Here is a 12,897-nt window from a genome sequence, read left to right as displayed (position 1 = left end):
TTCCACACATGGATCTGATACGTAATAGAGAAATCTTCCTTATGTTTTAAATATCAATAATAACAATAAGCTAATATATTCCTAGCTCCTTCCTAGGATCTCTGAAGCCAATGGAAATAGTGCTTGTCACTCCAGAGAAAGGAGGATCAGGCCTCAGCTTTTTGCAGCACTGAAAGTGAATAGCAAAGCTCCTAATGACTTCATTGGGACTTGGATTTAGCCCTGGCAGGAAACACAGCCATAAAATCATAAATTCAATAAGATGAAATTCCAAGTGAGTATATTTGGTAGAAGGTGAGGACTGGAAATGTGCAGAGAGGAAAAAGTCCAAAACCAACTGTCTACAGCTGTTAAAAAATGAGCTGGTGTCATGCTGGTAACCCTTTAAAATAATGGTCTAATCATTATTAATTCCTTCGATATTTAATGCAATAACATTAATCACGATGAACTCATTTGGTATTAATGTGAATGTCAGGCATACCACTCCACATATACGCACATCATTTTGGGATTAGTTTTGCACTATATAATTTTCTTTGTATCTCTCATAAAGAGCTGAGGATGGTTGTTTTGTGACTTTAGACACAGTGTTACTTACACACAATGGTGCTTTCCATTTCCAGAGTTTGACAGCACCCACAAATGCCTGGTCTTCTCGGGTTACCAGTTCAGTATCTAGAGATGAGATGAAGAGAAGCCATTGGCAAAGATACATGAAAATGGGATGATTTTGCTCTTAGTTGCCTTTTCCCAGATGCTAACAAGTGCAACATACACAAACCCAGAGAGACCCACTGCTGATGGAAAGTGACATTGTAATACAGAAGCTAACTAACAGTAACAGAGGATTTGGACCACTGACAAATTTTCTTAGTCAAGAATAACACCAGTACAGCTTGGTGGTTTGCAATAACCAGATAAAGAAAGTCTGATGGCATCACCTAGATGACGCTTCCAGAGAAAGAACCTTCTGGGATGCCTACTAGCAGCACCTAAGATGTGCAAAAAGCACTAGGATGATGCTTCCTTGGTAGACATGCACTAAGATAATGATATCAAATCACTGGATGTGGAAGAAATGGCTTCTCTTGGGATCATAACTGAAGCAAAAAACGGTGTACTGAAAATCCACATAATCAGGAAGCCATCGCTGAACCTTCTTAATTTCTAGCTAACATATACTTTAACTCATGTCTGAATTTCTGTTGTTTTGTGCTGGTTTAAGTCATACAAATGCCACATTACAGCCTTCTCACCCACTCCCAATGAATATATCCCTTTGCTGCCTTTCGCTTCTTTCTGAATAGCTCGGCATGCCGTTAGTTAAAATTCATTCTTTTAAAGCACAATATCCATTTAGCTCCTATCCTCTGAACTTTATTCATTTATTATTAACACTGAAAGCCAAAGTGCATGAGAGAAGTTCAGTCCTATCGGCGTTTCGGATGAAAGTAATGTCTCGGTATATTAGCAGTACACAGCACTATCATACATAAAATGCTGCCCAGTCCTTCAACAAAGCAGCCGTATCCTGGTGCCTAATAGGATCACTTACTTCAAATGTGACACCACCTTCTTTGAAATATTTGTTTAGATTTCATAAACATATGAAGCTTCTCAAACTCAAACAAAACCTCCAGCCTCCAGTCCAAGCTCTGATTCTAAAGAGCTTTCCGTTCAATAAATCAGAGTCTGAATCCAGCATTTCTATTTTTTTTCCTCCTCTGGCTTGCTTTTTTTTTTTTTTTTTGGATAAAAATAAATGTCATCTGGTTTTGACTGCAGATAATGAATCATATTAAGAATTTTAAAAGCACTATTCTCTTTTTTGAGACCTAATTTCAGACCTATTAACACTTTAATATGAAACAGAAGCCCATCATTTCATTAGAAAAAGAATAAGGCCCCTCTTGTACCATATGTTGTTTCTTCCTTTATAAAAAACCCTTTTGAAATCCTAGATTGGGCTGCATCAGAGCAGAATGTAGATCTGGCACAAAGACAATGCATAGGTGAGCAGGCGTTGCATCAGAGAGATTAAATATTTCAAGCAATATTACAGGTTTCCGGCAAACTCTCCTTCACATTCCTTACTAAAATAAATGATCCAGCTTAAAAATAATGTACCATTGCAACATAAAAAAAAAACCCTCCTGGTTGGGGCGACCCAAAGCACGTAAATGCTCGCATGTCCTCTCTACAAACTTGACTACCATTGCCACAAGGACAAACAGCTGCTTCTTCGCAAGTGCTTTTTGGCACGTTGCGTATTTATGAAATAAGTGAAAGAAAATCATAGCTGCTCCTTTTCAATATTTACATTTTAAAAATGAGAATGCCTTTAAAACACACAGAACGTGAATGCAAGAGCTGGTGTGATAGCAGAGAACCTTATTGCACATAATTAACAGACACATAATGTCTGGTTACTAGTAATTTCCTTCTAGCTGAGTAAGGAAATAATTTAATCATGTTGATCAAATGAATCCCATGAGCCCAGCGTAACATTATGCTTTTTTTTTCCCCTCTCTAAATCTGCATTAGCTGATAAGAGTCTAGTTGGTGAAATCACAGAACCCAACCTTGTTTAGGTATCCTTAATAATACCTAAAATATGGGTATGATTTTAGTAATTGGTTTCATCGAGCATTTCAGTGGAATATTTTCTAATTGCTAGTGCTGACTGCAAAGGAAAAGAGCAGGGAGGAGGAAGAAAGAAATAACTTGGCATCTTCATTATTCAGAACAGAAGCAAAATGTTTTTTTGAAATTGCATAGACCCTGTTTTTCCCTGTTACAGCGAGGAAGGTACTTCTATAAAGACCAGCCAAAACAGTTATACCCTTTAAATACACGGGTGTTGAAGAGCTAACAGTAAATTACAACTACTCTCCACCCGTCAACCCCAAAAATGTACCCAAGTGCACCTCAGAAATAGGTAGAATTTCCTTTTTTTCCCCTTCTCACTGTCATCTTATTTCATAATACATCATTTGCCGTGTCATTCCAGGGTTTCACAGCAAAGCCCTTTGTGGGATTCTGCTATTGTTCTCTTTGAACTACTTAGAAAAAAGCACTGAACTACCTTCTGTGCTATCTCAGGTAGTTTCCTATAATGAGGTGATATAATTTAACACTTACCATAATACATTTTATCCACCTATTGTTTGCTAAATAATTCCTGCAATAACACTTTTATTCTTTCCATAATTCTTTAGGGTAATGCTGGAGGAATAATATTTTTACAGCGGTGATTGATGTAGGATTCTCCAGCGTGAATAGACCCCATGAACACAGGTTATTGATAAGCATAAAAAAAGCTGTATGAAAAGAATATCAGGGATCAAAGGGTTAATACCATTTTATGAGGTTGTAAAAATCTACCTCAAGAATCTTGTGTTAGCAATATTCTTTGTGTAAGATGTATGTTATTAAAACAAGTAGCAGCATCTGAATTAAAGTGACAGTATGATGGATGACTAGTGAAGTGGAATCAGAGTCGTTTGCAGCATTTTGGGCTAGATGTGGGAATTCTGCCTCAGAGGTAGGGCGCTTGGCAGACACATTGATTCCAGGCTGACGCATGTTCATAAATATGCCCCTAGAGAGGTGTGGCCTAGCAGAATTTACAAAATTATGTTCATGAATTATTTAACATTTATTTATGGATGCTATATTTAAACAGCATTTGCAAAGGCGAATGGACCGTAGCGTACATAGTGATCTTTAGATAATGCAAATTCTGCACAAGACAGAGACGGTTTGCATACTTCACGGAGAGGCTAAGTCCATCAGAACTAAGTAAGTGATATGTCAGTGTTGTGGCATTATACCCTGCTGCCAGCCGCTCCCCAGGGAGATCGAAGATTCCTGGAAATACCTGACAGGTTGGCAGTTACGACCTCTGCAAAAGAGAGCTCCTCTGACAGAGCTGCTACAGCGGTGGAGGAGACTCCTCCTTTAAAGAAAGGCTCCAGAATTGCTCCTGCAGCCACCACGCCTGAGGTCCTGCTCACAAAACAGGCTGCGAGCAAACCGAAATTCCAGCCCACGCATTCAGCTGCCGCACGGCTCTACTGCTCTTAGTATCAGACCCTGCTCTAACCATAATGCCAGAGGTGCAAAATAAAGCCCTTCTGAGCACAAAACTCAAAAGTGAAGCTGCACAGGAAAACCCCAGCCTCATTCTGTTGTGCATGTGTTTAATTCACAACCCGTTATTACGCGATTTAGGTCTTTCTCAATGAATACCACAGATTTCTCTCTGCTCGATCCGCACAAACAACTCAGTGCACCTGGAGAGCACAAGACGAATCCATACTGCACAGTGAAATGCAGCCATAGCAAATATAAAAGAGAAATGTTTGAAATGAAACAGAATCCCATGGTAAAAGCAGTGTATCTTGTTCTGGAAGGGATTACCCCTGAAAGAAAGGAAATCTTTCATTTAGCACTACACTGATAGTTTGCAGTTTAACCTCTATTTACACTCCGTTATATTCTCCCTGTGTCATTTCTTGGTCACGTAATTTTTACACTTAATTCTCACTGTAGGATATATAAACAACGGTGTCATGTGGAAAATCTGCTTTTTGTTTGTTTGTTTGTTTTCTTTCTTATCCCAAGCAGTTGGTTTATAAGGCTATGTTTCTGCAGAAAGCAAGGAGAGATACACACCATACACTTTCAGGAGGCATGAACCAGAGATGAACCAGGCAATGAAATGGTGCCTAGTGTCCTGAAGAGGCACTTCTTAGGTGCTGGTATGTATCAAAGATGAATGAACAAAGCAAGCATCCTCCTTCCTGCACCCTCACAGAGAAGTATGTAGTCTCTCTGAAGCTTTCATATCCTGTCAACACAAAGCATAGAGCTCAGGTCACATGGAAGGAAAAGCTCTTTGTGGCCACAGCAACTTTTGTTCCACCAGTAGAAGCTATCTTGCTGTGTCTCTCCTCAGTACCTTGCAATCTCTAAAGCATGTAGCTTTCTAATCCTCATATAAGAGGCTGGAGCATCATTATCTCACATTTTGAGAACTGGGGTGGAGTGAAATTACACAAGAAATTATATTCAGCCTCTGAGAGAGAGAGTGGAGACAGTTTCTCATGGCACCTATTTCCCCAACCCCTTATTTTCCTGATTATCTGCTTAATTGCAGGGGTCTTAGGCCTGGTGCTCGGAAAAATGAAATGCTCAGGTGCTCTTCCAGGGTTGAATTCAAGCATGTTTCCAGTGTCTATGCTCTGACCCATCCCACCTCCCAAAACAATAACAACAAAACCAAGACAGACAGAAGGGTCCAAGAAGCTAATTAAAACCCCAACATGTCTTGCTTTAGAGTCACATGGTCACATCCTAAATTCAAGACTTGCTGCACACAAATTATAGGTAAGGGATGAAAAGACGTTTGGGAGGTCATCCTGATCAAGGGCCACCCTGAAGAGAGATCACCTTTATCCAACCCTTCCATAAAAATTATCTCTGCCTGAAATTCCTCAGCCTTCTGAAATCCTTCGCAGTCCATATTCTCAGGCTGTGCTCTTCAACTTAATCTTATTTACTCCACTTCTAATTTCTTTTTTCTTACGTCATGGGCACGCAGTGAGTAAAAGATTCCACCTTCTCTGTGTAGCTTCCCTTTATAGATCTGTTGCTCATGGACCATGCCCCCTAACACTTCCAGTCTGTTCTTGAGGTCACATTCAGCAAACCTCCAAACAGCCTCCTTGCTCCCTTTATAACCTCACTTCTGGGGCACAGTTTTCTCCTCACTGCACCCAACAGAGAGCATACCAACACAGATGAAGTCTAACCAAGGCTTCATAAAAGAGATGAATGTTCTTTGCTATCTCAGATGCATGACATCTTCCCCATCCTCAATATATTAGCTTTTTCCTCCCAAAGTGTGTTCAACTTCCCATTTGCTGAAGTCCTTTCAGATTCTTTCCTGTAACAAAATGCATTCCCTGGCTTGTATTTGCCAAAATATTCAATTCCACCTATGGTCAGAGCTTGACATTTGGTCTCACTGATTGCACCCTTTCCACTTCAAGCCATTCCTACCACTTGCAAAGACCATTTTGAATTCTAATCTCATCCAGCAACCTGCCTGCAGACTTGTCCAGGTTGGTATCATTTGCAAATTTATTAAGTTTAATATCCATTTCACTATCCAAATCCTTAATGCAAATGGTTAAAGCATCCTGGAAAGAACTCGGTACATCCTTCCAGGCTGACAATGAGTAGTTATTTTTCTAACTTTCTTTGCATCCACGTGAAAGTGGTTTCCTCTAAAATGGATTACTTATTGGAATATTTCACAATATATACATTTTTAAATCTCTCTTAAATTTTGGGATAAAGGTTGACTAAAAATTGGCTTAGCTGAGTTAATGGGCATCCGGTACATCTTTTCCCAGAAGAAATGGAAGAATAAGAGAAAACAAGAAGAAAGAAAATCAGCATCATATTCAGTACTACCTTATGCTTTTGTTTCACATCCAGCACAGATGAAATCCATGTGTCTCAGATCTACGGTTTCAAGTTATGGCAGAGATAGTCTGCCCTTTGATGCTATGAAACTTCATGTTTCTTTGCAGAAGGGATTCCCTTCCTTCCACTCAATCATCCCTAGCATCACTTTTCACTCATTCCTAGTGGAAACAGAGAAAAGAAGCAACACTCATGACTACTCATGGTCCTCAAACAGGGAGACACAGCCCCACCGCCAGCTGCCTCTGTGGCTGTGAGTCTCGCAAGCAAACAGAATCTAAGCCTCTACCAGAGTGCTCCAGCCCTGCCTCCTCCTGCCTGGAGGTAAATTCTTTTCAGTGGACAAGGACATTCACCTTCTTTCACTGGGAAGAGCAAGTTGGCAAACTACCCATCCAAAAACCTCAATATGAAATAGGGAAACATTTGTCTCCTGAAGGGAATGCTTCAGACAACGCTTTTCTCTGCTGCATAAGAAACATATGTTTCTATTGAGGATTACACCACAATTTTCTCCAATTACCTTACTTTGGGAATTGATGCATCAAATGTGAAACACTTTCCCATCAGAGACTTTGGAAACTGTACAGTTTTTCCTTGTGTTCCATTAAGGTTTCATTTTAATGTTGTGCAATTTTTCAGCTGCCAAAGGTGGTGTTAAGACAAAAACAAAACCAAACAAACAATGTTCTGCATGTAACTTGCTTGCATCAACACAAAGGATTCATCAGCCATAATCTTGTTATTCAGACTAATTGTGCAGTATCAAGCAGCTCTCTTGGCAGCAAACCCGAGCTTAACATTTGGGTTTGGGTTTCTAGCTTTCAAGTCTTGCTTAAAATATATTAATTTATGATTTTGTTTCTTTTTAAGCAAGACAAACTGCTCACTCCATTCTCTACGTACACTTCTTTAATAAGTACAGTATTCTCCAGTTCCCCAGTGACCCTCTTACAACAGGCAGCTCCAAATCTCAACTTTCCCAAAGTTTTGGGATCCTTCAATGTGACCAGTCCAAGCTTAGTTCTCTGACTGAAAGTTATTAGAGGTAATCTATTTTGATTTTCCAGCATATTTTTCCTCTGCTGTATCTCCTATTCATCTGGAAGCAACTCCTATTTCCCTTCTAATTGATGAGGTGAACTGGTATGAATGAGCTTATGATTTCTTCTCTTTGCTTGAGTGGCAGAAAAGTAAATGGAAAAATTGTCTCTGAAGTTTAAATGAAAGATTTGGCTTTTGCAATAGTGAAATTACTGGCGCTCACTGGATTTCTCTTCAATGTTTCATGCCAAGGAAATAAACCATGAATGACTGGGGTAGGAGAATTTCTGTTATCAGATAAATCATCACTAACGCAAGTTCTCTTTTTTTTTTCCTTCAGCAAGGTTTGAATTTTCCATTCTTTTCACTTTTAGTTTCCTGACAAGAAATGTCTTTGAGCTTGAATACTCAGACCTGGTGTGAGAGGAGCATTTCAAAAACTTCTCCCCTTCTTTAAGATCTCTGTCTTTCTGCAATGGTTGGAGTGCTTTCTCCAGTTTCCAAGTACATAGAGTCCATCGAGTGTGGTCTCTGGTAGATTAGAAATGTTACTCCAGGAACTCAGAGAGATTATCTTAACTTTTAAACACGACATGTACAGATGTAAATGTTTAAACTCGAAACTCTGATTTAATCTTTTTAGGTTTTGTGTTTGTTTGTTTTGTTTTATTTATTTATTTATTTACTTATAGAAAGTATTTGGTACGTTCCTGTTCATCGAATGTTTTTACATTTGAAAGAAAGTGGAGAATTTCCAGTAAAATAAATCCAGCAGAATTAAAGCGGGAATCTGCCCTGCCTGATTGTAGCAAGAAAAATGGAAAAAAATAAAACAAAACAACCCAACCCTCTAATATGCTAAGAAGGGATGAATTTATGACAGTTTAAACCATGCAGTATTCAGAAATACCAAAATATTAATAATGAATATAAGACCTGACATCTCAAGTCAAGAGATACGGAAGTGCTGTGTAACCTATCAGACAAATCTGTATTTCTTACTAATGTGCATTACACCTTTGCAAGCCGTAGAGATAAATCAGGTCACATGTGCCTGGTGCTGCTTTAGCCCTGCATAACTTTTGCACTTTTCTGATGTAACTCCAGGCTTTAGAAAGCAAGGTCACTGAGTCCAACTACTTCCCTCACTGGAAGCCCAATAAAAATGCCATGTCCTTGCAAAGTGCACTCAGATTCACCTTTAGGATGCTACAATTTGACATTCAGATTCAGTTTCGACAATACAAGGACTTCTGCGCAGGAGACTGAAGACAGTAGGCACACACACGTATTGAAACGTTCTCAGTCCTTTTTCACTGTAGTGGAATTTTCAATGCCAGCTTCCTTTATAACACAGAGGAGTTCGATAAACACACAAAAAAAATGGGTCACAAAGAAACTGGGTTGCAAAGATAACTGCATTTAAGGCTCTGAAGCCTCTGGAGAGATACAGAAAGAAGAGAAACCATTCTTCTCTGTAATTTCACTTTTTTTTTTTTTCAATCCCAGAAAGACTGAGCTGCTAGATGTTGCAGCCGAGGGGTATTGTGAACTACAGCATGCATTAGAGATACAAACTAAAGCTCATTATAAGTGACACAGGAGTACTGCAACTAATAGAAATATCCTGGTTGAATTCCAGGGTATTTGGACCAGGTGTTATGAAAGAAATCCCAGCCTCAGCGTCGTCAGTGGCAAAGCACCTTTCAACATTACAGAATCCATGAACTCACCAAATATGTGTTATTTTTTCACTTTCCTTCTCTCGGCCTGCTTCATTTATCACTTTATTTATTCTATTGGATTTATTGTCCTCTGACCCTTCGCTGTACTTGGAGGCACAGTTTCTCCTAAACAGTATCCAAGCTCAATAATGGTCAAGACTGAGGTGAACTTTTGAACTCACAGGGGTCGAACAGGTTCAAAATTAAACAGGAACAAAAAAAACAGTTCAGTTCAAGTTATTATCTTCCTGCATTCCCCTTCTGATTTTATTCCCTAGGCGATTAAATGCGCAGATTTAACCATGTGCAAAAACATTTACCAGCACAAGCCCGGTGCCGTAATCTGTAAGCATGAATGCAATTGGTGTTGGCATCAAGTCTGATACTTGATTTTGATATTAGAAAACAAAATAATAAGAAGAAAAAGCCTGGCCAAACTTGAGTATTTTGGATCTCTGCAACTAATGTAGGCTGCTACTGTAGAGCCATAAAGTACTGATCTACTATTGTAAAACAAGCACAGCTCTGGCAGAGAGGCAAGTTCTCATGTAGGCTTATCTCTTTGACCGCAAACTGCAGAAGCAGATTGAAAGAGAAGACTGAGCAAGGAGAAGCCATAGGGAAAAAGAAGTCTGGTGAGTCTGGTGTTTGCAAAGTCTTTGTGAGTTCCCAGGACACTTCGTTGGCCAAACCCCTGTGCCACTTGAGATGAGTCCTAGGTACTGATGGACAAATTCCACGGAGGATTTTTGGTGCTCTGTTATTAACATTGCTTCATGTCCAGTTAATTCCAGCCCGCACCCCGAGGAATGGAAGTGGAGAGGGAGGTGCTGTTGTCTTCTCCTGGTAGCAGATGACAGGTGATGACTGAAGAGCTGTGCCAGGGAAGGTTCAGGCTGGACATGAGGAACAATTTGTTTCCCATGAGGGGAAACACCAGAACAGGAATCCTATCGAGATGCCTGAGGTACCTGCCAGTGCTCAAGAGACGATGCTCTCAGTAATAACCTTTACTTTTGATTAGCCCTAAAGGGGACAGTCTGTTGGACTCAATGATCTTTCAAAGTCCCTTCCAACTGAACTGTTCTGTTTTAACAGCACTCTCTCTATTTGTTAATCTCCTAACTTGTGCTGCCTTCAGGAGAAGAAGCAAGGTATTTCTTCTTTCAGATGAAACAGTCTCTATCCTTGAAAACCTGATAATACTTCGCAGTAAGGATATCAGAGATACCCTTCTATTATCCACCAGCACCTCAGATCTTTGTCAATCTTGATTTACCACCTCTCTCATCCCTCTGACATTTACAGTGATGCTCAGTGATGAATTTGGCCCAGCTTCTCTGCAATCCTCATAATGAACATCAATTTTTAAGCTCACCTTGTTGGCTGACAGTGACACTAATATCACTCCAACTTTTGTCACTGACTTCATCAGTTAAAATGTATGGTCTGAGAAGGGCCCTTTTGCTTAAAATAAGAAAAAAAAAAAGGAATTTCAGTGGTCCTGCTAGTTGTAAAGAAACAACACGCAGGCATTACCAGCAGAGTAATGATAATGATTATGGTGAATTTAAAGGTAAAAGAATGGGATGGTTCTGCAGGCAAACTGGGACACTGAAGCTGTAGATCTGAAGCCTCGCATGTCCTCACCCAAGGTGCAAATTTTGCTGTCATCTATAAATCAAGCAGTTTATGAGGCTGCAATATTTACACTCTAATTAAAAAATCATAAAGCCAGATCCCTTCAGTTTGTAAAAAGAAGAACACTGGATCTGCTACTGAAACGTAGTGTTAATCAGTAACTCCTAATGATCTGCTCCACAGCCTTAGAGGTTACATGCTTATTCAGTTTAACATAACAAATAAGATAACGAGAGAAAGTGGGAGAAATAAAGGGAACATGTTACAGCAAACATAGGGCTTTGCCATTACCAGGACCTGACCCCTCCAAAGCATGTCACAGTTTGTTTTCTCATTTCCAAAAAGCAACAGACTTATAATGTAAAGCTTTGATAACACACTAAATACAGAATGATCCTGAGATGTTTTCTGCAGTGTAACCCTACAGAAGCCAAATATAGCCCCAGAGAAACACCTGCTTTTACCTCTACATGGTCAGAGCTCCAGTTCCCTACACATTAATGAAAAATGAGCCTTAAGAGCCAGTGTTCCCACATGAGTTTCTGTGAATTCATTAGGGAAACAGCTGATTTCTGAATCTGCCATTTTCTGCTTATGCAGCCAAAAAAGAGCTCTCTAGCAAAGGGTGGAGAAATCTAAGCGCCGCACAATGCCAAAAATACAAATTACAACACAACACGCCGGCTGCAATTAGTGCTCCTAAATCCATGCTTACAGCACCATTTCTCATGCAAAGCTTTCCCAAAAAAGCACACTCCCTGCTTCACACTCATCCAGTCCCTCTCCCTGCTACACGAGGCTGAAGTTCCACGCAAGGGCTTCACCTTTTCCAAAACCAGGAGCAGGGAGGTACCAGCTCCGACTCACAGCCCATGAGCACAGGCTGGAGGTCAAGCAGCTGCATGGTACTGTCACACAACCACTGCCCACACCACAGCATCACCCATCTGATGTCCACGGCTTTGTAGCTCTCACCAGCTTGGGGTGGAAAAGACAGAAGGCAGAGATTTACCTCCCCACTACAGGCTGAAAAAAAACCCCAACGTCTGCAATCTATCGCTCGCACCAAGATTTTAATTCTTTTCTTCCCTTCTCTTCCCCACACCCCCTCCTGCTGACTTTAGGTTGACCACGAGTACAAAACTGCAGGTGAAAAATTGCAGACTTTATTTTTCAAAACCCTAATTCTTATTCTTCTCCTCGAGTCCTTTGACTGTCTGAAAAGAATCAAGGAATAGTTGTTTTAGGTGAATATGAGGTGGCTTACTTCTGTCACCAGTTATATGATGCTATCCAGAATGTATCATTAAAAAGACTCAAGTAAATTACAGTTTTGACTCAGTTATTCCCAGCTCATATATTTTTGTCAGCATTTCAGGCCGATAAGAATTAATGAGAGTCGCAAGTGCATATTTATGTGACCACAGACAGTTAAAAACAGTAATGATTTATCTTGGTTAATAGTGCAATTAAAAATAAAAAAAAAGACAGAAAAAGAAAAGGAAAAAAAGAAAAAATGGGGACGTTTTAGGTATTTTCTTTTTCAAGTGGCTTATGAAGTATGGTGCTGTACCAAGAAATTTAACAGCACAACTAAGGCAGGTCTAACTCCAAGAGACACAGACTTTAACACTGAAGAAGAAAAGTTTCTCATCAGGAACCTCAGAGCTACAAAAGCACTGTGGGCTTAACATACCAACCCCTGAAAGAGATGGGATGTATGAGGATAGAAGGGAGAATGAAGCCACAGTGAGAGTCACTCAGATGGTGGTGAGGCACTGGAACAGGTTGCCCAAGGAGGCTGTGGATGCGCCATCCCTGGAGGCATTCAAGGCCAGGCTGGATGTGGCTCTGGGCAGCCTGGTCTGGTGGTTGGCGACCCTGCATATTGCAGGGGAGTTGGAACTAGATGATCATTGTGGTCCTTTTCAACCAGGCTGTCTGATTCTATGATGCGTGGGTGTACTCCACTAGGTAACGAGTCTCAAGG

The 12,897-nt window shown here is 40.2% G+C and overlaps 1 long non-coding RNA gene across 7 annotated transcripts in view; it reads right to left on the bottom strand.

Moving 5' to 3' along the window:
- LOC104909502 overlaps positions 1 to 12,897 on the bottom strand; it is a 157,067-nt gene that overhangs the window by 135,652 nt on the left and 8,518 nt on the right. For all 7 annotated transcript variants that reach the window (XR_002111551.1, XR_002111543.2, XR_002111545.2 and 4 more), the window contains one exon: positions 602 to 678. This is a non-coding gene — a long non-coding RNA (uncharacterized LOC104909502). The remainder of the gene's footprint in view (positions 1 to 601; positions 679 to 12,897) is intronic.

Source organism: Meleagris gallopavo, chromosome 2, assembly GCF_000146605.3.
Source record: "Meleagris gallopavo isolate NT-WF06-2002-E0010 breed Aviagen turkey brand Nicholas breeding stock chromosome 2, Turkey_5.1, whole genome shotgun sequence".
NCBI classification, from domain to species: domain Eukaryota; kingdom Metazoa; phylum Chordata; class Aves; order Galliformes; family Phasianidae; genus Meleagris; species Meleagris gallopavo.
This window is presented reverse-complemented; position numbering and strand designations above follow the sequence as displayed.